At 42.1% G+C, this 27,520-nt stretch overlaps 1 long non-coding RNA gene across 1 annotated transcript; it reads left to right on the top strand.

The window, feature by feature from the left end:
* The first annotated feature begins 8,898 nt into the window (after nt 1-8,898).
* LOC139176546 (uncharacterized) lies at nt 8,899-17,539 on the top strand. Its single transcript, XR_011561008.1, has 4 exons — nt 8,899-8,947; nt 15,025-15,110; nt 15,521-15,626; nt 17,278-17,539. It is a non-coding gene; the product is annotated as an uncharacterized lncRNA (long non-coding RNA).
* The last annotated feature ends 9,981 nt before the right edge of the window (nt 17,540-27,520 follow it).

The following is a 27,520-nucleotide window of genomic DNA, read 5'->3' as shown; positions in this document are numbered from 1 at the left end:
CTACAAAGCTACAGTCATCAAGACAGTATGGTACTGGCACAAAAACAGAAATATAACCCAATGGAACAAGATAGAAAACCCAGAAATAAACCCATGCGCCTATGGGTACCTTATTTTTGACAAAGGAGGTAAGAATATACAATGGGGCAAAGACAGCATCTTCAATAAGTAGTGTTGGGAAAACTGGAATGCTACATGTAAAAGAATGAAATTAGAACCTTTCCTAACACCATTCACAAAGCAAAACTCAAAATGGATTAAATGCCTAAATGCAAGACCAGAAGCTATAAAACTCTTAGAGGAAAACATAGGTAGAACACTTGATGACATAAATCAAAAGAAGATCCTCTATGACCCATCTCCTAGAGTTATGGAAACAGAGCAAAAGTAAACAAGTGGGACCTGATTAAACTTAAAAACTTTTGCACAGCAAAGGACACTATAAGCAACATGAAAAGACAACCCTTAGAATGGGAGAAAATAGCAGCAAATGAAAGAACTGACAAAGGATTAATTTCCAAAATATACAAGCAACTCATACAACTCAATACTAGAAAAACAATCAACCAATGAAAAATTGGGAAAAGACCTAAAGAGACATTACCCCCAAAGAAGACATACAGATGGCTGACAAACACATGAAAATATGCTCAACATTGCTCATTATTAGAGAAATGCAAAGCAAAATTACAATGAGATATCACCTCACACCGGTCAGAAAGGCCATCATCAAAAAGTCCGGAGAGGGTGTGGAGAAAAGGGAATATTCTTGCACTGTTGGTAGGAATGCAAATTGATATAGCCACTATGGAAGATGGTATGGAGAGTCCTTGAAAAAGTAGGAATAAAACTACTATATGACCCAGCAATCCAAGTCTTAGTCATACACCCTGAGGAATCCAAAAATGAAACAGACAAAAAAAAAAAAAAAAAAAGAAAAGAAACAGACACATGTACCCAAATGTTCATTGCATCACTATTTACAATAGCTAGAACATGGAAGCAACTTACATGGCCATCAACAGATGAATGGATAAAGAAGTTGTGGTACATATAAACAATAGAATATTATTCAGTCATAACCAGGAATGCATTTGAGTCATTTCTAATGAGATGAATGATACTAGAGCCTATTATACAGAGTGAAGGAAGTCAGAAAGAGAAAGCTAAATACCATATACTAACACATATATCTGATCTGATCTGAACACATATATATGGCATCTAGAACGATGATACCAAAGGATTTATTTACAGGGCAGCAATAGAGAAACAGATTTAGAAACAGACTTATGGTTGGGGAGAGGGTGGGGGAGGGGGAGATATATGAAGAGAATAACATGGAAACTTATATTTAGTTCAATTCAGTCTCTCAGTCGTGTCCGACTCTTTGCGACCCCATGAACTGCAACACGCCAGGCCTCCCATCACCAACTCCCAGAGTTCACTCAGACTCATGTCCATCGAGTCAGTGATGCCATCCAGCCATCTCATCCTCTGTCGTCCCCTTCTCCTCCTGCCCCCAATCCCTCCCAGCATCAGAGTCTTTTCCAATGAGTCAACCCTTTGCATGAGGTGGCCAAAGTATTGGAGTTTCAGCTTCAGCATCATTCCTTCCAAAGAATTCCCAGGGCTGATCTCCTTCAGAATGGACTGGCTGCATATCCTTGCAGTCCAAGGGACTCTCAAGAGTCTTCTCCAATACCACAGTTCAAAAGCATCAATTCTTCGGAGCTCAGCTTTCTTCACAGCCCAACTCTCACATCCATACATGACCACTGGAAAAACCATAGGCTTGGCTAGACAGACCTTTGTTGGCAAAGTAATGTCTCTGCTCTTCAATATGCTATCTAGGCTGGTCATAAATTTTCTTCCAAGGAGTAAGCGTCTTTTAATTTCATGGCTGCAGTCACCATCTGCAGTGATTTTGGAGCCCCCAAAAATAAAGTCTGACACTGTTTCCACTGTTTCCCCATCTACTCCCCATGAAGTGATGGGACTGGATGCCATGATCTGAGTTTTCTGAAAGTTGAGCTTTAAGCCAACTTTTTCACTCTCCTCTTTCACCATCATCAAGAGGCTTTTTAGTTCCACTTCACTTTCTGCCATAAGGGTGGTGTCATCTGCATATCTGAGGTTACTGAAATTTCTCCCGTGAATCTTGATTTCAGTTTGTGCTTCTTCCAGCCCAGCGTTTCTCATGATGTACTCTGCATAGAAATTAAATAAGCAGGGTGACAATATACAGCCTTGACGTACTCCTTTTCCTATTTGGAATCAGTCTGTTGTTCCATGTCTAGTTCTAACTGCTGCTTCCTGACGTGCATACAAATTTCTCAAGAGGCAGGTCAGGTGGACTGGTATTCCCGTCTCAGAGTTTTCCACAGTTTATTGTGATACACACAGTCAAAGGCATTAGCATAGTCAATAAAGCAGAAATAGATGTTTTTCTGGAACTCTCTTGCTTTTTCCATGATCCAGCAGATGTTGGCAATTTGATTACTGGTTCCTCTACTTTTTCTAAAACCAGCTTGAACATCTGGAAGTTCACGGTTCACGTATTGCTGAAGCCTGGCTTGGAGAATTTTGAGCATTACTTTACTAGTGTGTGAGATGAGTGCAATTGTGCGGTAGTTTGAGCATTCTTTGGCATTGCCTTTCTTTGGGATTGGAATGAAAACTGACCTTTTCCAGTCCTGTGGCCACTGCTGAGTTTTCCAAATTTGCTGACATATTGAGTGCAGCACTTTCACAGCATCATCTTTCAGGATTTGAAATAGCTCAACTGGAATTCCATCACCTCCACTAGCTTTGTTCGTAGTGATGCTTTCTAAGGCCCACTTGACTTCACATTCCAGGATGTCTGGCTCTAGGTGAGTGATCACACCATCGTAATTATCTGGGTCATGAAGATCTTTTTTGTACAGTTCTTCTGTGTATTCTTGCCAACTCTTCTTAATATCTTCTGCTTCTGTTAGGACCCTACCATATCTGTCCTTTATTGAGCCCATCCTTGCATGAAATGTTCCCTTGGTATCTCCCATTTTCTTGAAGAGATCTCTAGTCTTTCCCATTCTGTTGTTTTCCTCTATTTCTTTGCATTGATCGCTGAGGAAGGTTTTGTTATCTCTTCTTGCTATTCTTTGGAACTCTGCATTCAGATGCTTATATCTTTCCTTTTCTCCTTTGCTTTTCGCTTCGCTTCTTTTCACAGCTATTTGTAAGGTCTCCTCAGACAGCCATTTTGCTTTTTTGCATTTCTTTCCCATGGGGATGGTCTTGATCCCTGTCTCCTGTACAGTGTCACGACCCTCCATCCATAGTTCATCAGGCACTGGTTCTATCTGATCTAGGCCCTTAAATCTATTTCTCACTTCCACTGTATAATCATAAGGGATTTGATTAGGTCATACCTGAATGGTCCAGGGGTTTTCCCTACTTTCTTCAATTTCAGTCTGAATTTGGCAATAAGGAGTTCATGATCTGAGCCACAGTCAGCTCCTGGTCTTGTTTTTGTTGACTGTATAGAGCTTCTCCATCTTTGGCTTCAAAGAATATAATCAATCTGATTTTGGTGTTCACCTTTGGTGATGTCCATGTATAGAGTTTTGCGGCCTTGTGTAGACAATGTTGGTCCTATCTCTTGGTGCTAGTGTCATGCTTAAACAAGGAATAAAGCAGATTATCATCAGGGAGATATTTCATTTTACTGGATGATATTACCACAAGCCTTACATTGATTAAACCTGGTAGCACACACTCTAGGGAATGTGTCAAATAGATCTCACGTTCAATTTCGATAGTTAGCCTCATGACTATGAGTCGTTGTAATCTCCTAAAGCTCTGGGTCACAGACAGTCAGCATTCACCCTTGGTTCCTCTCCATAATGAACTGTCCCATTAAATGTATCGCTTCTCTCATTGTGGACAGCCACTGTCTCAGTGGACATGCAAATATTGTTTGGAAAGTGAAGACTGGGAAAAAATATCACATGATTCCTAATAGATGTTTGTAAAGGCAGGATTGTATTCAGTCCTCTAATAGAGCTTGCTTTTAATCAAGAACAAAATCTCATAGAAATCTTGGTCATTTCAATAGCTACAACTTTGCATCCTGGGGAGGGAATGATCTAGGAGGAAATCCTCGGCTGATTTAGCAGATGCTCCAAACAAGCAGGAGGGATGTTCATCTCTGTCATTTAAAGCTGGAATGCATTTTAGTGTTTCCTTTTCCCCCACTGTTTAGGTTATCATTAGATCACTTGTTAAAATGCAGAGGCTCTCTTTCATTTCTTTCCTGCTCCTCTCGTTTATTCTCCTTCATCCAGCAAAGAGGATGATTCAACAGCAGCTTAGTCCATAGTTACTTACCCCTTCATGTATACACTTCACCCCTTGTCCCTATCAAAAAAAAAAAAGAGCTGAGTGACTGGTGAGTAGCCTCACCAGTGTCCTAAGAGCTACTCTGTCCCTCTAGTTCCCCAGGAAGACCTGGTGGAGGAACTGTGCTTTCTATAATCAGCTGTCCCACTAAACAGATGGCCCCTGTGAGTATGGGCAGCTACTGGCTCAGTGGGCATGTACACACTGTATAGAAAACGAATATTGATAGAAAAATATTATTCATGATAGCTATTTTTAAATGATAGGAATTCAGTAATATAAAATCTCGTGTATTTGATTTTAGTGAATTAAGAGAATAGCATACTTTGCCCGGGATTGATTTCAGTCCTCTAACAGAGTTTACTTTAAATCAAATACAAAGTCTCATAGAAAACATGATGAACAGAGTAGCAGCAACTGTGGATCTCAAAGGAAGAGTGATCTGGGAAAAATCAGGAGACAGTGGTGATTTAGCAGGAGCTCAAATGGTGGGCTGCCATCTATGGGGTCTCACAGAGTCTGACATGACTGAAGTGACTTAGCAGCAGCAGCAGGAGCAAACGAGTAGGAGAAGTCATGTGTCTCTTTCATTGAACAGTACACACATTGTAGAGTTTTCCATTTTTTAGATTGAATATTTCATGTTGATTAGATTCCTCTAGCTAGAAAGCCAAAGATGTGTTTTCATTTCCTTCCTCCTCTCCTTTACTTTCCTTCCTCCTCCAAAGAGGATGGATGAACACACGTTCAGTCCATGCTTATTAACCTCCCACATCTGTACACACCACCTCGTGTCCACACAAAGAGAAAAAATCCTGCATGATTCCTCAGCCTCCTCTCTAGCATTCTAACAGCTACTCTGTGTCCCCTAGGTTTCACTGAGGACCTGCCAGTCAACCCAACTTGTGACAGGACCACCGAAGAGACTCCATGTGTCTCCAAGGAAAGTTTTTTTTTTTTTTTTTTTTTTTTCTGGTCTGAGATAGAAATACTGTTTCATTTCTTTTTCAGTAGAATTAAGTTATGAGTCTTTGAAGGTGTTCATTTCAGATAGAGATGATTCCCTTGGTTGGGATAATGTGGAGTGAGGTACTTATTACCAAATCATGATGCCTCAGTCCACAGGATATTAAAATTGTTAGCATCCATTACATCCTGTTGAGTACAGATTTCTCTCTCCTGCAGTCAGATTTCCTCTAAGAAAAGAATTCTGCAATGTCCAACCCAAACAATCTTGGAAGTTCCATCCTCCAGGCAAAGGTCTTGCCTTTCATCCTGAATATGTGTTTTCTGATATTGCTGAACTCCACCACTGTTCCTCATCAGGAACTTAATGTGGCTGATTACTGTAGTCCCAGGAAGAAGCTGTACTATGGTTAATAGTGTAGGTTTGTGTCCATGGGACTGGGTGTGTCTCTGTGTGTAATGAATAGTGTGATTCTCCATGTGTCTGAATTTTCTGTCTTGTTTTTTCCTCGATATATGTCACCCTAAACATGACTGTTACTGGTGTCAACTTCCCCCCCAAATTTCCCATCACCATTAACGAGTATGTACATAAAAATTAAACCAAGTATACACATTCACTGTATCCATTGATTTTATACCAAGTGAACATCCAATACCCTGAAAGACAAATCTCATTACTACCCAGGAAAATGTTTACCCTGGAGTCTTTTTAATTTTTCTTGAATTTCTTATAGGCTCTGCTGGGTCCTTATTGCTGCACAGGGCTTTCTCTGCTTGTGGAGAGTAAGGGCATCTCTCTAGTTGTGCGTAGGTGTATCACTTTAGCAGCGTCTTTTGTTGCAGAGCATGGCTTCTAGGGCTCTTGGGCTTCAGTAGTTTTGGAAGGTGGGCTCAGCACTTGTGGTTCCTGGGCTCTAGAACACGGCTCAGTCCTTGTGGTGCACTGACGGGTTTAGTTTCTCCAAAGCATGTGGAATCTTTCCAGACCAGGGATTGAGCTCGAATCTCCTACATTAGCATGTAGATTCTTAAGCACTGAGGCACCAGTGAAGCCCTATACGATTCTTAAAAAACAAAACTGTGTTTTAGTATCCCCCTCCTGGGTCAATCACACCTTCATTTAGTCATAAATCCCATTTCTTACTAGGTCTTATAACATTTTGATTGGTCATGATTCATCTATCATTCAAACTCTTTCCTATCAGAGCCTCAGAATGAATCTTTCCCCCTCAATCAAGGCCCCCAGTACTGGGGAGGCTCGTTCCTTCTGCAGGGATCCCTGGTGGTACCCACATGCCACACCCAGGTCTAGAGGAATCTGAGAAAGGAGGAACTTTAAAGCATAGATGAAGTTCAGGCCAGCTTTGCCTCTTAAGCTTTGAAGTGTCCAGTCAGTCCTATTAATTCAGTGCACTGTGTTGTTCAGCTTGTCTCTAGAACTTCTCCATCCTGCAACAGAAATTTTATAACCATTAAACAGACACTCCCTCTGTCAACCTCCTCCCAGTTCTTGGAACTACCCTTCTACTCTCTGCTTCTCTGAATTTTCCTTTAGAAACCTCAGGCAAATGGAATTGTGCAGTATTTGTCCTCCATTGACTACCTTATTCACTCTTACCAATATCCTCGAGCTTCATTCACAGTGCTGCAAATGACAAGATATCCTTCATTATTAAATGCTGAAAGGCTTCCAGTGTATGTGTACACCCCATTTTCTTTTTTATTTATCTGCCCATAGACACTGGGTGGTTTTCTTGGATTTTGTGTACAATATGGCAATGGATATGTGATTGTAGATATCTCCTGGACATTCTCATTTTATCTTCTTTGAACATAAACTCAAAAGAGTGATTCCTGGATCTTATGATCATCTCCTAATAATATCTTGAGGGACTTCCAAACTGTTCCATAATGGCTATGTCATTTTACATTCTTACCAACAGGTACAAAATTTCCAGTTCGCTACTTTGTTGCCAAAATCGTTTATTTTCTTTTTAGAATACACAACCTGAAAGGTGATGTCTCTTTTTGGCTTGGTTTCCATTTCACTGATACTTAGTGATGTTGAGGACTATTCCTATGTATATTGATCACTTCTCTGTCTTCTATGAAAAAATGTCTATTGAAGCCTTTACACATTTTTAAAAGTCAGTTATTTGCCTTTTCTTGTTTTGAAGCTGAGTTGTAGTAGTTGCTATATATTCTGGATATTGGCCCCTTATTCAGATGCAAGGTTTGCAGATACTTCCTCTTATTCCATCAGCAGCCTTTCTGTTGATGTTGAAGAGACCATCTTTTCTTGATGTGGTCAGTTTAGAACCCTGGCAAAGATCATTTGGCCTCACATGTGTGAATTTATTCAAGATTCCCTCCTTATGATTCATTGGTGTCTCTGCCTATTTTGCTGCAGGTGGAACACAGTTTTGACTACTGTGGCATTCTTACCTGTTTTGAATTCAGAAAGCCTGAAGGCCCCATTGTCGTTCTTTGCTCTCAAGATTAGTTTTGTTCTTTGCGTTTCTCTTCGGTTGCATAAATTTCAGTATTTGGGGATTTTTTCTTTCCATTTCTATGAAAATGACATAAAACTTTGTGAGTGGTTTCAATATATATGTACATCACTTTTAGGAGTATAGGAAGGTCAACAACACTAAATATTCCAACCTATGAATATAGTATGGTATTCTGATTACTTGTCTCGTAAAAGCATTCTATGGTTTTCAGTACACAACATTCTATGGTTTTCACTTCCTAAGGGGCATTTTCTGTTGCCTTGCTTGGGACCTCTAGTGTCAGGGATGAGAAATATGGGCTTTTGAAGACTGTGAATGTCCCTTCCCTCCCCTCTGTACCTACTCTCTAGTTACTTGTCAGACAGGAGCTCTGGGCCATGCCCTTCACCACTGCCTACAAGTGAGCCCCCTACAGGGAATTTGCTTTGAATCTGAGTGTTCATCTTACTATTTTAATGTTCACAAACACTCTCCCAATCCCTGGCCTAGGTTCAAGAGCCCCAGGTATACCTATATATGAATGATCTCATCAGGGCATCAAATTGTCTACAATAGAGAAAAACCTGAAGAGGCAATTAATTACCTTTTCCTTGTCTTTGGAGCTACGAGAGCTGAACTTTCCAATGTAGTAGGCAGTCGTCAGATCTCCCTATCTATAATTAACATATTTCAAACAATAATTAACATATTTTTAAAAAATCACAAAAAACACACATTTGTTGATCACAGTAGCCATATCTCCAGTGTGTCCATAACTGTTGGAATTTCAGCTTTGTAAGCTTGAATGTAAGAGCTATTTTGGGCCTGTAGAAGTGTAAGGTTACAATGTGATTCTGTCAGCATCTCTCTCTCATATGAAATTTTGCACTGGGATTGACATCTTGTTGAAAGGCTCTGACTCCACAAACACAGGGGAGGTCTGTGAACCTGGAAGAAAGACCAGGGCGATGCTGTGTGAGCCAAGCTGAGGAGGAGAAATGGGTGGGTCAAGTTGTATAATAACTGTATTATTGCTCCTGGTTGTCTTTCTGCAGACTGCTTCCTGGAAAATATTAGCAACAGTGATGCAGAAGAGAACTCAGGTAGGGAACAACTCTCAGGTAGGGTTAACAGGGAGAGGGTTCCAGGACCACTTGGGTTACACTTAACTCTTAGGAGATGAAGGAAGGTGAATATCAACTGAGGAAGTAGAAGGAAATATGCGTAGACTTTTTATTTGTTCTTTTCATATTTTAATGATTTTATAGACCCATGTGATCATGTGCTATATCGTGCTGTGCTTCAAGACATCTCTTTTTGTTTGTCCATTTAAAAATCTCCTTTCCAACAAGACTACTCTTTCCTTGTCCTTTCACTGCTAAATGTGAAAGCTTGGCTTCTGGTCAATACCTGCAGGGTTTTTTTTTTTTTTTTTTCCCCCAGGGGCTTTTCTTTTTTTTTTTTTTAATTTTATTTTATTTTTAAACTTTACATATTTGTATCAGTTTTGCCAAATATCAAAATGAATCCACCACAGGTATACATGTGTTCCCCATCCTGAACCCTCCTCCCTCCTCCCTCCCCATACCATCCCTCTGGGTCGTCCCACTGCACTAGCCCCAAGCCTCCAGTATCGTGCATCGAACCTGGACTGGCAACTCGTTTCTTACATGATATTTTACATGTTTCAATGTCATTCTCCCAAATCTTCCCACCCTCTCCCTCTCCCACAGAGTCCATAAGACTGTTCTATACATCAGTGTCTCTTTTGCTGTCTCACACACAGGGTTATTGTTACCATCTTTCTAAATTCCATATATATGTGTTAGTATACTGTATTGGTGTTTTTCCTTCTGGCTTACTTCACTCTGTATAATAGGCTCCAGTTTCATCCACCTCATTAGAACTGATTCAAATGTATTCTTTTTAATGGCTGAGTAATACTCCATTGTGTATATGTACCACAGCTTTCTTATCCATTCATCTGCTGATGGACATCTAGGTTGCTTCCATGTCCTGGCTATTATAAACAGTGCTGCGATGAACATCGGGGTACATGTGTCTCTTTCCCTTCTGGTTTCCTCAGTGTGTATGCCCAGCAGTGGGATTGCTGGATCATGAGGCAGTTCTATTTCCAGTTTTTTAAGGAATCTCCACACTGTTCTCCATAGTGGCTGTACTCGTTTGCATTCCCACCAACAGTGTAAGAGGGTTTCCTTTTCTCCACACCCTCTCCAGCATTTATTATTTGTAGACTTTTGGATCGCAGCCATTCTGACTGGTGTGAAATGGTACCTCATAGTAGTTTTGATTTGCGTTTCTCTGATAATGAGTGATGTTGAGCATCTTTTCATGTGTTTGTTAGCCATCTGTATGCCTTCTTTGGAGAAATGTCTGTTTAGTCCTTTGGCCCAGTTTTTGATTGGGTCATTTATTTTTCTGGAGTTGAGGTGTAGGAGTTGCTTGTATATTTTTGAGATTAGTTGTTTGTCAGTTGCTTCATTTGCTATTATTTTCTCCCATTCGGAAGGCTGTCTTTTCACCTTGCTAATAGTTTCCTTTGATGTGCAGAAGCTTTTAAGGTTAATTAGGTCCCATTTGTTTATTTTTGCTTTTATTTCCAATATTCAGGGTTTTATGTACAAGGAACTTTGGCTTTTTGTTTAAGTTTTCCTCTGATGGCCACATGCTGTGGACACAAAATTCTCACGGTCACTTGACACTGGAGACCAAGTTCTGGCAGTGAATGTCAGGTGATGGGTGAGACGTGAACCCTCTCCCTCTGCATTTTCAGGACTTGTGGTTTCCCCTCATGTTTGTCCTCACTGTTTGTTCCCTGTATGAAGGGTGCTCTCAGGGTTGGATGAGTCAAAGCTCATGTGCTCTGGTGTCCCTGCCTGGGCTGAGTCTCCTGGAGCTCATCTCAGCACCACACCTCCCCAAGGATGCTGTGTTGCGTGAGAGCAGTCCATGTGCAGCTGCCCCTAGAGACCAGCATGTCCCAGATTCTAGAGACTGTGAAGAGGCTGCTGGCTTTCTTTACACATTTGCTCTAGCAGTACTGCTGACCTGGTCTCCTGAGACTGACCAGACCTAAGTCAGAGACTCAGAGCAGCAGGACCCGGGGTGACTGCTCCCCTTAGAACCACTACTCACTGCAGACCAAAGCTCCAGGTGGTTTGATCACCATCTTTGCACACTCCTCAACTCATTTGTTTACCTTTTATGTTTTTGTTTGTTTTGCATTTGAACTTTAGGATTTTCTGATATATTTTGAGTATGAGCTCCTAATGTGATATATGGTTTGCAATTTTCCTGTAGGTTAACTTTTCATCCTACAGATTGTTGAAGAGATTACCCTTTCCCTATTTTGTTGTCTTAGAACCTTCATGAATTTTATTTCACCTTGTATCCATGAGTTTACTTGTTTGTTTGTTTTTTATTCTGGTTTTTAGGGCTATGCATCTATTTCTATGTCAGTATCATACAGCTTTGATTCCAGTAACTTTGTAATGTGTTTTGAAATCAACAGGTGAGAAACTTTGATCTTTGTTCTCAAGATCATTTTGTCTATTTGGAGTTCTTAGTGATTCCATACGTATTTTTGGAATTGTTTTTTCTATTTCTATGAAAATGACAATAATTTGATTGGTGTTTCAGTGAATCTTTATTAGGTTTAGGTACTGCAGAAATGTCAATAGTACTAAGTCTCCAGTCTATGAGCATGGAATGTCATGTCAATTCCTCGTCCTTGAGTCACTCTCTCAGTGTGTTGTGTAGTGTTCAGTGTGCTGGTCGTGTCTCTCTGAAGGCCCTGTATCCCTCCTTCCCTGATCTCAGAGTCAGTGGTGGAGGGATGGGCTTTTGAGGAGACACACTGTCTCTCCCTCCCTCCTCACCACTTCTCTGATGATATTCAGCACAGATGCCCTGGGCCCTGTATCCATACCTGGCCCCTCAAGAGGAATACCTGCTGGGAATTCCTCTAAGATCTGGGTGTTGACATTGCCGTTTCAGTGTCCCAAAGGCTCATGAGTACCTGGGATGTGTGCATTAGCCCAGGAAATACCTACAAATGAATCATCAAATCAAGCCAGTCGGATGCTCTGCAGAAACTGTTGGGGTACAATTCACAGGCCTGCAAGTCCTGTGCTTATCTAGACTTGAGACCAAAGAAAGATCCCAGAGTTGACAGAGATATCAAAGGTTTTATGGATGGGGTGATTTCCATGTCTGAATTAAAAGGATCCTGGAGAGACACCCACTGTGGATAGCAGGGGACAGGCAGAAGACAGCAGCTGCAGCATTCTTCACTCGGGGGGATTGGGAGTCTACCAGTTACAGTGGAAATGAACAGCAGGTTGGCTCCTTGGTTAAATTGGTTACCATGGAAACCAGTAGAGCATCACATCCCTCTCTTAGCCCCTCAGGCTAAATACTTTCATGGCTGAAAGTCTTGTCTTTGTTAATCTATCAGCAAACAGCCATCTTGAAATGGCCAGAAATTGCAGAGGAAATAATCAGGAGAGGGAAAATAACAGAGGGGTGGTAACATCCTATATATAGCCTTGCATGCTCAGTCACTCAGTTTTGTCTGACCCTTTGAGATCCCATAGACCCATATCCCACCAGGCTCCTCTGTCCATGTATTCTCCAGGGAAGACTATTAAAGTGGTTCACCATATCCTCCTCCAAAGCCTCTTCTCAACCTAAGGATCCAAACCATATCTCCTCTATTGGCAGGCAGATTCTTTACTACTGAGCCACCTGGGAAGCCCTACATCCTCCCTTGTAACAAAGTCCCTTGGCATTCCAAAAACTGTTCTACCACAATCTATCAGAAGTGTTAGAACAAGTGGTACTGATCTCCAGATTCAATCTTCCCTGGTGACTCAGACAGTAAAGAATTCACCTGCAATGCAGGAGACCTGGGTTTGAAACTTGGGTCAGGAAGATCCCCTAAAGAAGGAAATGACCACCCATTCCAGTGTTCTTGCCTGGAGAAATCATGACAGAGGGGCCTGGTGGGCTACAGTCCATAGGGTCACAAATTGTTGAACATGACTCAGTGACTAAGCAAATGCACATGGATAAACTTATATAGTGCTTGTTGTGTGTTATAGTGTGGTAGCCACTAGCCAGATGTGACTGTTATAATTTGCCTAAAGGCATGTTTTACATGTGGCAAAAACACTTGGAATTTCAGGTTGGTTAGCATGAAGGTGACAAGTCTAATGGGCCTGTAGAAGTGAGAGGTTGGAATTGGCTCTTTCACCGTCTCTATCTTTAGGTTTCCAACTGAGATCAGTGTCTTGTTGAAGGTCTCTGACTGCACAGAGCATAGATGACGGCCATCTGCTATGCACGGTGAAGTGTCTTTCTAGAATCCTAGGAAAAAGTTCAGGGTGATGCTGTGAGAGCCAGCAGGGCCTCAACTGGAGCAGAAGTGGGTGGGTCGCTCATCTAATCACCATATTTCTCCTGGTTGTGTTCCTATGGAATGTGTTGTGGAGAGCATTTGGTGCAGTGATGAGGAAGGGGACACGGGCAGGAAACAATATTCAGTTGGGATCTGATGGGAGAGGCTTCCTGGAACTTTAGGGTTAAATACCCTGCATGGAGCCTAAGGAAGGTGAACATGAAATTAGGAAGAAGGAACTCTGTGTACAGTTCTGACTTACTATTTTCATATTTTCATATGATAGAGAAATCGTGTCCTGGGCTTGCATTATGCTCTGTTTATAAACACCTTTTGTTGCTTTACTCTTCAAAAATTATTTTGCCCGTAAGAGCTGCTCTTTTCTGCTTTTCCACTAGTATGGAAGCCTGGTCTCTGATCAGCACATCTCGGGTATTGTGCACTGAAGTCTGTTTTCTATTGCATGTTGAACTATGATGGCCATATCCTAGTGGGCACAAAACTGTCATTGCCACTTGACACTGGAAACCTGGTACTTGTAGCTCATGTGAGGTAGTGTGTGAGATGTGAACTCTCTCCTCCTGAGCTTTCAGGACTTGTGACTTCCCCTCATGTTTGCCTTCACTGTTAATTCCTCATGTAGAGGTCGCTCCCAGGGTGGATGAGTCACAGCACACAGGTCCTAGTGTCCCTCTCTGGACTCGGTCTCCTGGAGCTCAACACAGCCTCCGCACCAGCTAAGGCTGATGTGCTTCCACATGAGAAGTCCACGTCCAGCTGCTCCTAGAGAGCCTCCATGGCTGCAGATTCTAGAGTCTGTGAAGGGGCCACGGGGCTTCTTCACACAGTTGCTTTCACAGCCCTGCTGACCTGCTCTCCTGGGATTGAGCAGTCCCAGGGCAGCAGGTCCTGGGGTCACTTCTGCTCTCATAACCCACTGCTGCATCCAGAGAGTCCTGCCCCTTCTTCCCAGTCCCAGGCCTGCCCCATCCTCTGTCCTTTCCTTACACCTTCCCAGGTTTCATCCCTCCAATTTTCCAAGTCTCAGTGCAAACCCGGAAGCTACCAGGTGTTTATGGAGGACCCTTGCCACATCATTCTGGCTAAATGAAATTGGAAGCATTTGCCTCTGTCCTCTCTAAGGGTTTGGGAAACTTAAGGTGTTGCTGTGAACATTAAACATCTCCCAGATACCTCAGGTCACCCCAGTCAACGGGAGAATCTCTGTTGTGTGGAATTTTTGTCCTTCCCTCCCGCAGGGGTCAAAACACTCTCAGATCCATGCCAAGTCCTCCCTGGGAGGGATGGATTGGTTAATTCAATATGGGCTGATTGGAGATGTTGATCATACACCCATGGTCCTTCTTCCAATATGCCCCTGTTGGAGAACTCTAGGGTTGGTGGAGGTTCAAGGAGGAAGGAAAGGAACAGGGACAAGAGGAGAGAAATGAGGAAGGAAGAGAGAGGAAGTAGTGGGAGAAGGAGGCAAACGAGGTCATGGGCAGAGAAGGATGGAGACAGTGACCGCCTGGAGGAGGAACAGGTTGTCACGGCCTCATTTGTGGTCACATGTAGACAATTTGAGGGTGGCAACAGGATGTTGGAGGTCAGACACCCACTTTTTCATTGCAGAGGTGAAACTCTGAGGCCCTGGGAGGTCCTTGAGGCAAGTACACCAGGGGTCCCAAAGCCAGGCTGTGAGGAGCACCAGGGTCCTCTGGTCATATCCTGACTCTAAGACTCCCATTTGCTTTCCCACAGCCTCTCCATATGACTGCTGCCCTCAGACACCAGACGAGTACATGGCAGATGATGAAGATTCAGAGACAGTGAGCAAGAATACTGAGGTCATTTATTTCTTCTTCCATATCTTTCAAAAATTTTATCTTTCTCTGATCCATAGACTCTTCCTTGTAACCCTTCCCCATCTTCTCTTTCCAACTTTTTGTGATTAACCTTCTGGAGGACTTGGTGTCTTGTAGGCACTTAGGGTTCTGGAAGCTTATATAAAATCTATGAAATCTGCCTGCAGCCATCTTCCCCCATTTTCTTAGCATTGCCCTGGCTCCTGACCACACGTCTACAGCCTTGAACCTGGCTTTGTCACCATGAGTGGCCTGAGCAGGAGTTGAGGCTGTAGTCAGCAGGTCTGGACCCACACAGCTGAAGGAGCCCCATGAAGTCTGCACTGCCCTGAGCTACTCCATATGATTGCTTTCCTGCTCTGGGACCTGCCTGACTGATCTCTTCCTTCCAGATGTCAGACAACTCTCTAATCAGCTCTTTGGAGAATGGCAAAAATGTCATCAGTGATGATGAAAAAGACCAGGAGGAAGTGTGAACGTGGGGCCCGAGTTGAAAAGGTGAGGCAGACGAGGGCATGTGTCTCCATCATGACCCCAGCTCACTTGGTGCTTCAGAAACATGAGCAAAAACCCTGGGGTCTGCTGCTGAGTGTGACCACAAAAGTGGAGACAAGAGGGTGGTAACAATCCACACTGATGAGTGGAGGATGCCCTTAGTATGTCTCCCCAGGGCACAGGTCCCGTCCACAGACACCCCCGAGGTTGCTGGGCTGGCTCCTCCAGCAGCTCTTACATTTGCAGGGAGGCTGGGAGCACTGTGGGGCCACTGTGTGCAGTCCAGGAGCTGCTGTTCCAGCGTGTTCTTTTTGAAGATCCCCACTGGGGGCTTCCTAATCTCCCTCTGCAGGACCCAGCTCTGCCCTCCAACCCCCCAAAGGCAGCAGGGGGAACACCTAGGTCATCACCAGCTGCAGAGAGAGGTTCGGCGGCCCCACCCTCCCCAGTCCTGGGCTCCCGGGAACAGAGTGAAAGAGACACGGGCGCCCAGAGCTCGTGCAGTCAGGGAGTCGCCTGGCAGCTCTGCCTCCCTGTGTGTGCTCCCTGGCCCTGAGGGTCCCAGCCAGTCTGGGGGGTGTCTGAGTCTGGGGTCCCTCAGGATCTGGAACCCTGGGGTCCTGGGTCAGCTCAGATACCTTTTCTCAACCTGAAGTTAGAGGTTGTGTAGATTCTTCTGTGTATGTGTCCAATTCCAACTTAAGAATCACCAGAAATCAACTCAGTGCCGTGTGCACTTGGGATGGTGGTGCTGGTGGTAAAGAACCCACTTGCCAATGCAGAAGACACAGGAGACTCGGGTTCAACTTCTGGGTAGGGAAGATAGACTGGAGAAGGTAATGGCAACCCACTCCAGTATTCTTGCCTGGAGAATCCCAGTGACTGAGGAGCCTGGTGGGCTATCATCCATAAGGTTACACAGACTCGAACATGACTGAAGTGACTGGGCAGCATACTTGGGATGAGTGGCAGGATTTAACTTACTCATGTTCCTTTTATTTTTTTTTTTCCAATTCTGTCCTTAATAACATATCTTGTTTTATTACTGTTTAAAAAGCAGTGTCTTCTCTCAAATTTTAATGTTGTAATATGCTAAACAAATAAAATGTACCTTTATATTATAACAACATAATAACAATTTAAAATCATAAACCTCAGGAGAGTTTGGCTGGGGGTTAGAAATGATTATTCAGGAAAACAGAGACCCTATGTGTCTGTCCATTTCCAATGCTCAGGTTTCAGGAGCAGTTGTATTGAGTGTAGGATGGGTGAACAGGTTCTTCTACCCACTGTGTCATCCGATCCCTGCTCCTCCCAGGGCCTAGAGGGAAGGGGGGCCCAAGCTTTTAGTCCTGAATCCGAGTCCCCTGTTCCTCCACCTGAGTCTCACTGTCCAGGGGACCCATCAGTTGAACATTGCTGGCCAGATGCTCAAGTGTACTTGCTCCTGTGGGGCATTTCTAAACGCTTCCCACTCACGGACAACACCCTCAACAAAGAGCAGCAAACAGACCCAGTGCCCTGAAGATCTGAGCCCCAAAGCCAAGTCTAGATGCTGGCAAGTCTTCTGGGTCCTGCTCACCCTCCCCAGGGAGCCTTCCTCCGTCTGACTCTGCACCTCCCAGGGACTCCATCACCTGTGTTGTCGTTGCAGGCTCTCATCTGAATCCCTGAAGACCTGGACCTGGACCCCATCCTGGACCCCAGAGGTGGTGGAGCCCACACAGCACGAGGAGCCTCATTTGGATCAGATTAGGGGAGGCCTCACTGCTTCTTTCCTGAGGGCCCTCATTTAGTACAGCTTCAGTTGTTTTGTTGTATAGATTTAGTATTAGTTTTATCTAGTTTTATCTACAAGTTCTGTATGTATCTGTATGTTCAATGTTTATAGGTAAGGTTTTTCATTAAAGGTTTAAAATCTATTTGTTATTTTTACAAAATATTTGTTTGTAAAACACACATGTATAGAATAGCAACCTCAGCAGAGGTAGAACTTAATGAATTGTCGTGAGCCCGTCACCCTAGCCTCTGCTACTAGGGTCACTGCCCCTTTCACTCAACTCAGTCTTCTTTGAGAAAGGAACTGCAGATTTAGTTCCTTACATCTGTCCAGGGTCACCAGCTTCCTCTGCTTCCTTTAAATAGTCCCCCTGGCTTGATTTACTGAAGTGTGTCTGGACTGCTCTTTTCATTAATCTGAACAAACTGTCGACAAGATAGCTGTGCACTTTCCTGGCAGAGGTCTGACTATCTGGACTCTGAAAGCATCAGAATCTAATTCAGGATGCACACTTGGGGTCTCCGTATCAGTGAATCCATAAAAACTGTGTTTTGAAACAGACAGAAGAGCCACAGCGTCAGGCCCTGGCTGCGATTCAAAGACTACAGGCTAGTCATCTGCCCTGGAGCCTCGAGAGAACTCTGCTCCTCTGATGTTGCAAAGGAGGCTACAGAGGCCCACAATGAGCAGAGCCTGTGGCAGATTCAGGGGTCCTACAGCATCAGTCAGGGGCCTTTCAGACTTGATGTTGATCCCATGCAGCTGCTCACTACCCATCCTTTATTTTGTATTTTTAAAATTAATTTTATTGCAAAATAGTTAACTTTATAGAGCTGTGTTAGTTTCTACTGTACAGAAAAATGAATCAGCATATATGTATGTGTGGGTATATATATATGTGTGTGTGTGTATATATGTGTGTGTGTGTCTGTATATCTGTGTGGGTGTGTGTATATATATACCTGTGTGTGTATGTATATATATATATATATATATATATATAAAAATGTGTGTGTATCAATGCCAAAGAATGCTCAAACTACGACACAATTGCACTCATCTCACACGCTAGTAAAGTAATGCTCAAAATTCTCCAAGCCAGGCTTCAGCAATATGTGAACTGTGAACTTCCAGATGTTCAAGCTGGTTTTAGAAAAGGCAGAGGAACCAGAGATCAAATTGCCAACATCTGCTGGATCATGTAAAAAGCAAAAGAGTTCCAGAAAAGCATCTATTTCTGCTTTATTGACCATGCCAAAGCCTTTGGCTGTGTGGATCACAATAAACTGTGGAAAATTCTGAAAGAGATGGAAATACCAGACCACCTGATCTGCCTCTTGAGAAATTTGTATGCAGGTCAGGAAGCAACAGTTAGAACTGGACATGGAACAACAGACTGGTTCCAAATAGGAAAAGGAGTATATCAAGGCTGTATATTGTCACCCCGTTTATTTAACTTATATGCAGAGTACATCATGAGAAATGCTGGACTGGAAGAAGCACAAGCTGGAATCAAGATTGCCAGGAGAAATATCAATAACCCCAGATATGCAGACGACACCACCCTTATGGCAGAAAGTGAAGAGGAACTAAAAAGCCTCTTGATGAAAGTGAAATTGGAGAGTGAAAAAGTTGGCTTAAAGCTCAACATTCAGAAAACGAAGATCATGGCATCTGGTCCCATCACTTCATGGGAAATAGATGGGGAAACAGTGGAAACAGTGTCAGACTTTATTTTTCTGGGCTCCAAAATCACTACAGATGGTGACTGCAGCGATGAAATTAAAAGACGCTTACTCCTTGGAAGGAAAGTTATGACCAACCTAGATAGCATATTGAAAAGAAGAGATATTACTTTGCCTGCAAAGGTTCGTCTAGTCAAGGCTATGGTTTTTCCTGTGGACATGTATGGATGTGAGAGTTGGACTGTACAGAAGGCTGAGCGCTGAAGAATTGATGCTTTTGAACTGTGGTGTTGGAGAAGACTCTTGAGAGTCCCTTGGACTGCAGTAAGATCCAACCAGTCCATTCTGAAGGAGATCAGCCATGGGATTTCTTTGGAAGGAATGATGCTAAAACTGAAACTCCAGTACTTTGGCCACCTCATGCAAAGAGTTGACTCAATGGAAAAGACTCTGATTCTGGGAGGGATTGGGGGCAAGAGGAGAAGGGGACGACAGAGGCTGAGATAGCTGGATGGCATCACTGAATCGATGGACATGAGTCTGAGTGAACTCCAGGAGGTGGTGATGGACAGGGAGGCCTGGCATGCTGCGATTCATGGGGTCGCAAAGAGGCGAACACGACTGACTGATCTGATCTGATATATATGTCTCTGTGTGTGTATATACATCTGTGTGTGTGTATATATATGTACATACATGCATATATGTGTATATACACACACAGACACACACACATAGCCCCTCTCTTTTGGATTTCCTCCCCATTCAGGTTGCTACAAAGCATTAAGGAGAGTTCCCTGTGCTATTCAGTAGGTTATCATTAGTTAGTTATTTTCTACGTAGCTCTATATATATGTCAAAGGCAACTCCCAACTTACCCTATTCCCCCTTTCCCCCTCAGTGTCCAAATGTTTGTTCTCTATGTCTGTGTCTCTATTCCTGCCATGAAAGTGGGTTCATCTCTACCATTTTTCTAGATTCCACGTATATGCATTAATATACAAAATTTGTTTTTCTCTTCCTGACTTACTTCACTCTGTTTGACAGTCTCCAGGTCCCATCCTTTAAAAGATACTTATGAACCACATCTCAGGCACTGCTTTTTGCTAGACTTGCTACTGAAGATACCAAGTAACTCTGAGACTGGAGATGCGACAACTACATATTTGTAAGGAAATCGTTTAAATATGGAAGGGACATATTTTTTTGAATTCACTAATTTAATGATAAAGGCAATTAACTGCACTTCTTTAGCAATAGACAACACCTACAGATGCCTAGACACAAACTCCAAGCTTTTGCTTACCTGAGACACATGCCAGGATGTCAAGGGCACGTTGGTTAGCAGTGGAGTGAGAACGCTTCATATTTCGCTAAAGACTGGGCAGGGGCCACTGAAGAGTGTGACTCCCTGGGCTGCAGACACTGGGGGATTGTCTCTGTCTTGTGGGCTTTTCCTCCATGGACATCAGCAGGCATCTGAGGGGAAGCTTGTCGCGGGGTGGGGTGGGGTGTTCCTGGGAAAGGTTTACCTGTATGGCCACCCAGGGGATGCAAATGGTGGGCATTGCCGGAACTCTCCACGAATCCATCTTCTCCCTCTCCTCCATGGAAAGCTTTTGTCTACATGGAAAAGGAATATATATGTCCACATTTATTTCCCCCTGAAGTCACGGTAGAAATCTGTAGCACCTGGGGTATGAAAACAGAGAAATTCTACTGCTGGAGGAGGAGCAGGAAGGCATCTTAGGATCAAAGTTACACCTGCAGGAGGGACAGAAAACCTTGTGACACATTCGTCCCAAAGCCTAGGTTGACGGGGCTGCCTACAGTCCACAGCTAATCAGAACATCAGACAAGACCCGGTGTGACTCCACCACACACTGACAAGCACAGGTACCCTGGGCAGAGCTGCCCTAGGCAGGTTTTCTTGAGGGACAGCACAATGGGAGACCCAGAGACAAGCAGAGAAAAGATGTTCAAAGATAGAAACACCAGCAATTATCTCAGCACAAACATGAGGTGTGGCTAGAGTAGTCTGACATCTGTGAAGTGAGAGTTGCCACAACACAGAAAAACTATGAGCTCAGTCCAAACCCTGAAGTGATGAACACAAATCCCCATACTGAAGGCCTGTCAGAAGGAAAGGAGGACTTCCTTCAAGCAAAAATGGTATTTACCTTGGTACCAGCTTCTTTGGGCTTGCCAGGGGGCTCAGTGGTACAGAATCAGACTGGCAATGCAGGAGACACAGGTTCAATCCCTTGGTAGGATGATCCCCTGGAGGAGGGCATGGCGACCCACTCCAGTATTCTTGCCTGGGAAATCCAAAGGACAGAGGAGCCTAGTGGGCTACAGTCCACAGGGTTGCAAAGAATCAGACACAACTGAGCACACACGCATCAGCTGTCTTATTTGACAAGTCATTATATATACACACAAACACACACATGTGTTAGCCTTTTCTGTTACACTTTTTCATACTTAATGCCATGTTTCCTATGAAATAGATTGCTACTTTTCTCTTATCAAGACCTTAGATGCTAGAACATCTTAAAGCTTAAGGATAATAGAATTTCTTTGACTTTTTTCCTAGAATATTTAAATAATAAATTCATAAGTGGAAATAGTTCTGACTTTAAATGAATTTCTGTATATAATGTATGGTAAACAGGCTTTTTCTTTGTTCAAATGTAACATTGCTTTTTAAAAGTATTAAATACTTTTATTTAGGATTAAGTTAGCCTTAAATTGTACAATAAAGTCTTTCTCAATAATTTATACGATGATACTTTTTGAATTTTAGATAACATAAAACCAGTTCTTAAAATTACACTAAAGTAAATTTTTAAAAGACAGTGTTGTATGAGTTTAATATGGTAGAATATTCATAGGAAGGGCTTCCCAGGTGGTGCTAGTGGTAAAGAATCTGCTTGCCAATCCAGGAGACTCCAGTTTCTATCCTTGTGTCAGGAAAATCCCCTGGAGTAGGAAACGGCAACCCGTTTCAGCATTCTTGCCTGGAAAATTCCATGGACAGAGGAGCCTGGAGGGCTACAATCCATGGGGCCTCAGAGAGTTGGACCCAACTTAGTGACTAAGTCCATGTGTGCGTGCATACACACACACACACACATGTTCATAGGACGCTGTATTGAAATAAACCCAGCTTTACTTAGTTTGCAAAGGAAAATTATTTTAAATTTGTCCACAAGATGGTGCTATCACAAAACAAGTTCAAAGAAATAAAATTCTATTCCAAAGTGCTTGTGTTTCTTTCCAACTTAAGTCTTTAAATGTAAATATTCTTGTCAATCAGTGATTTCTCTTAAATTATGTTGTATTTCTTGATCTGTTCCATGTCTGTATTTTTTTTGCCCCTCATATCTACTACCTCAGAGAATATTAATTAAGTCTATTGTATTGAAACCCATATGCAATAGTAGCAAAATAAGATTTCAAAAACAGGAAACAATATACTGCCATTTGTATTCATTATTGTTGCTGACTTGTTTCTTATTATTTAATAGTGAAGAGATTTCCTGCTCCTGGATCAGTGTCAAACAATGACAAACAGAGCAAGCACTTGGGAAAATAATAAACTCAATAAGAAGCTGAAAGGATATATTTGTTCACTGAGTCAGGTCCCTCTCTTTCCTCACCATCTAGATCTCCACGTGTTGAAAGGTTTGCCTAACCAGCTGAGGCAACAAACAATTAAGGAACTTCTCCAAGATACACAGAAATTGAGAGAAATTCATAACAAAGCATCAATCCCAGATGATTTGATATTCTTCACACTGCTTTTGATGGTCCTATGTCCAAAACGGTGAGGTTACTGGTTAGTACTCTTTCATGAGCCTCAAACAACTCAAGACCCTCATGCTTCCGCTTGTCTAGAAGCTGAGTGTAACGTTTGAGGGTTCTCAAGACCCTCAGTGTGTCATATGGACAGAGTGATTTGAGGATTTAGAAGCCAAGAATAAATTGTACTAGAAATTGCAGACACTAATCCTTATGGCAGAAAGTGAAGAAGAACTAAAAAGCCTCTTGATGAAAGTGAAAGTGGAGAGTGAAAAAGTTGGCTCAAAGCTAAACATTCAGAAAACGAAGATCATGACATCTGGTCCCATCACTTCATGGGAAATAGATGGGGAGACAGTGGAAACAGTGTCAGACTTTATTTTTTGGGGCTCCAAAATCACTACAGATGGTGACTGCAGTGATGAAATTAAAAGACGCTTACTCCTTGGAAGGAAAGTTATGACCAACCTAGATAGCATATTCAAAAGCAGAGACATTACTTTGCCAACAAAGATCTGTCTAGTCAAGGCTATGGTTTTTCCTGTGGTCATGTATGGATGTGAGAGTTGGACTGTGAAGAAAGCTGAGCACTGAAGAATTGATGCTTGTGAACTGTGGTGGTGGAGAAGACTCTTGAGAGTCCCTTGGACTACAAGGAGATCCAACTAGTCCATTCTGAAGGAGATTAGCCCTGGGATTTCTTTGGAAGGAATGATGCTAAAGCTGAAACTCCAGTACTTTGGCCACCTCATGCAAAGAGTTGACTCATTGGAAAAGACTCTGATTCTGGGAGGGATTGGGGGCAGGAGCAGAAGGGGACGACAGAGGATGAGATGGCTGGATGGCATCACTGACTTGATGTACGTGAGTTTGAGTGAACTCCGGGAGTTGGTGATGGACAGGGAGGCCTGGCGGTGCTGCGATTCATGGGGTCGCAAAGAGTTGGACATGGCTGAGCGACTGAACTGAACTGAATGGTCCAAAGGTTAAAAAAAAAAAAAAAAAGACTCTGTGCATTGTGGGTACACATTTTAGGAACTGTCTTGCACCACCTCAGAGTTAGCACCCATGGGCACTCTGTGAATGTACATGTTGGGAAAATCCCCTGGAGAAAGGGCATGGCCACCCACTCCAGTATTCTTGCCTGGAGAATCCCATGGACAGAGGAGCCTGGTGGGCTACAGATCATGGGGTCGCCCAGAGACAGACAGGATTGAGCAACTAACTTCTACTTTCAAATCATTTGTTATATGGATTTTCTAGGTGCAAGGCATTTTACTGCTATCTGGAGAAAATTGTTCTCAGAAATCTATAAATTTTCAATATGAAATTAGGATGGGTAACCCCTTTAGATTTATATTCATACATGTTAATCCCATCTTGGTTTATTTATTCATCATAAGATTGATTTTCTTGGTCCCATGTAACCAGAACACCTCTTTCATGGAGGACCCTATCCCCTTCCTTCTATACAGCAAATAGTTTTTCTCTAACCCTGCATCTCATTCTTCATTGTTCTCTGCTTTTGCATATTGACAAAAAACCTCATAAAGAAAAAAAGAAAGATGAATGGAAGATAGATTATCTGAGTCCTTCCAAATCTCAAAAATGACCTTCTCTACCCTCAGAAGACGCTGATAGTTTTATTTGGTATAAAATTAAAGTGGAAAATTATTTCCTTTAAACTTTAAAAGCATAGCTCCATTCTAGACAAAGCGTGTCAAAGAGCAAACTGTTGCTGATCTGAACTTCATTTATTTCTAGATGACCTGTTTTAGTTGTGTGTCTGTTTGTTTGTCTTTGTTTCTCTGGGAGCTTTAGGTTGTTGTTCTTATGACTCAAGGCCTAAATCCCAGGGCACGTCTAGGTGTATGTGGCAGCAGCCATTGGTTACACTCATTAAGTATCTCCAGCTCTCTCTTCTGAGCCCTTGAGGCAGGTTGTACCACATGACCAGCTATGCACAGTGAGGGTGGGTGAAGGTGTTCTTAGTTTTTGTCCATATCCACAGACACGGAGACAATCTAAAGAGAGAAGCCTGGCTTGCTGCAATCCATGTGATCGCAAAGAGTCAGACACAACTGAGCAACTGAACTGAACTGATAATAGGGAGAAAATTTGTTTTTAATTTTCAGAACGTTCTGCTGAAAGAAGAAACCTCATCCCTTAAGGAAATCGAAGGAACAAACACCCCCACAATGAATGCGTCTACCAGAAGTCTGTTTCCTATGAAAAACAAGTTTAATGGCAATAGATGAACAGTCAAAACCAATGGGGAAAACATGTATTCATAACCATATGCATTTTTTAATCAATGAAATACACAAATGTAAAGACTAAACATTTTTGGTATTTTCTTCCTCTGTTCCCAACCATATAAAAAGTCAGATGGAAACAGTATCAGAAAAATCCAGGGAAATGAAACTGTGGTACAGGGCTATACATTGTTTCACATATTTATTCCAAGTATTCAGAGAAACTATTTCACTGAAGACGTAATGAAAGAAAGAAAGTAGAAAAGGTCATGATATTTTTCAACAGGACTTTGGGGATACACAAAAAACTTGATCCATGAAGTTTTAATGGGTATAAAATGGGTTACTATTTATAACTTTGATACAAAAACTATTAGCAACAATTTCACCTTCAGAACTTTAGTTCAGTGGCTTTCTGTGAGGTTTTTGTCTAAATGAAATTCTGTTAAAAGATGGTACAAGCCAATGGATATTTATCTGGAAGTACAACACCCAGATTTTTTTTTTTTTTTTTCCTGGAACTGGATATGTACTTTCAGAATCTTTGACCTGAAACATCTACACTGCATCTTTCAGCATACAAATATTTAGAAGATCTGCATGTAGGGCTAGGTCTTCAGAGTTTATGATTCTCAATAAAATTACCACCCAGAATATCATTCCTAAATTTACATAAACTGAAGTTTTCTTTCTGTCTTTTTTAATAAGCTTGTTACCCCCATTATTTGTTTTTTTTTCTACTGAGATGATTATATTCTGGAAACTTTGTTCAAGCTGGTAGGGACTCTTGTTCTGAATACAGAAGAATTGAGTCTATCACAAAATTTCTGGGCTCTCATGATTATCTGTGTTCCCTCTATGAAATTCAAACTATACCATAATTATGAGATTCAAATTTGACTCCATCCTAATGTTAATATCAAAAGAAAACATATAAATAATGATTTAAAGATGATTTGAATACCTGAAGTTATTGATACCCTACTGATATTTTTTCAGTGGGTATAGTTTTGAGAATTGCTTGCATGGACTTCATGAAAGTAAATTCATATCAAGAAGTATTAAATGATTACAGAAAGCATAAGAGTTACTCTGTGGGAATGCAATAGTGAAAAATAAATGATTTGTTATGGGTTTGCATATGAACAATTTTCTCCCAATTTCATCATGCAGGTACCAAGGCCAGTAGTTTCCAGCCCTCAAAGCCTTGGACAAAGCATATCAGTTGGTAAGAAATGGGAACAGAAACAATTGCCATGTTACAAGATTGAGGAGCTGGTGCTGGATGACAAATCACCTTTGCACCCAGCCAAAATTTCCCACCACTTAGCTTCATCTGCATGCCCAGCACAAAGTAGCTGCCTCTGTAAGTGGGTGCAGTCATCCATACCAGAACATAAGATGTGGCAATTACAACACAGGCAAATCTACAGAAGTGATCAATATTGTGTACACAAAGCAAATTACTTACTTACCCTTGATCATCATCTGTATTCCAAAGTTTATTCTGCAATGATATTGGGAGAGTATCATCAAAGAAACAATTGATTTTGGACTCAGATGAATATTGTCTTTTACCCATGACACAAAAAGACATTAAATTACTTCACTAAGTTCCTTCAAAGTTACATGACTTTGGTAATTGTTTTGGTAGCTATTTTATATCAAAAGATAAGCAAAAGGAGGGTGTTGAGAAATACTGAAAAATGTCAGGGAAGTTTGATTCTTTTAATATGGAAAAATGTCTCTGTTAAGTCCAAATAATTATGAAGCAGACAGATCCTGTCATATTGGATAGTTTCTATTTAAGAAAAAGTTTACAAATATTACAGGGACAATTCTGAAATGCTAAGCTTTTGTTCTTGCAGATTCTTAATAATATACATTTAATATCATATTTACAAGACATGGCTTTGTTGACCAAAATGAAAAGGGAAAAGGAAGCAACTCAAAATTGCCAAATGATAACTTTATGACAACGACAACCTAGAGGGGTGAGATGGGGTGGGAGGGAGGACCAAGAGGGATGGAACATATGTATGCGCTGTGCTGTGCTGTGTCACTCAGTCCTGTCTGACTCTTTGTGACCCCATGGACTGTAGTCCGCCAGTCTCCTCTGTCCATGGGGATTCTCCAGGCAAGAATACTGGAGTGGATAACCAATCCCTTCTCCAGGGGATCTTCCTGACCCAGGAATCAAACCTGGGTCTCCTGCATTGCAGGGGGATTCTTTACCTGCTGAGCTACAAGGGAAATGCAGAATATAGGTATAACTATAGCTGATTCATGCTGATGCATGGCGGAAAACAACACGATATTATAAAGCAACCATCCTTCCATTAAAAATAAATAATCTTTTGAAAAGGATGAGTT

This window comes from Bos indicus, chromosome 16, assembly GCF_029378745.1.
Source record: "Bos indicus isolate NIAB-ARS_2022 breed Sahiwal x Tharparkar chromosome 16, NIAB-ARS_B.indTharparkar_mat_pri_1.0, whole genome shotgun sequence".
Classification (NCBI taxonomy): Eukaryota; Metazoa; Chordata; class Mammalia; order Artiodactyla; family Bovidae; genus Bos; species Bos indicus.
This window is presented reverse-complemented; position numbering and strand designations above follow the sequence as displayed.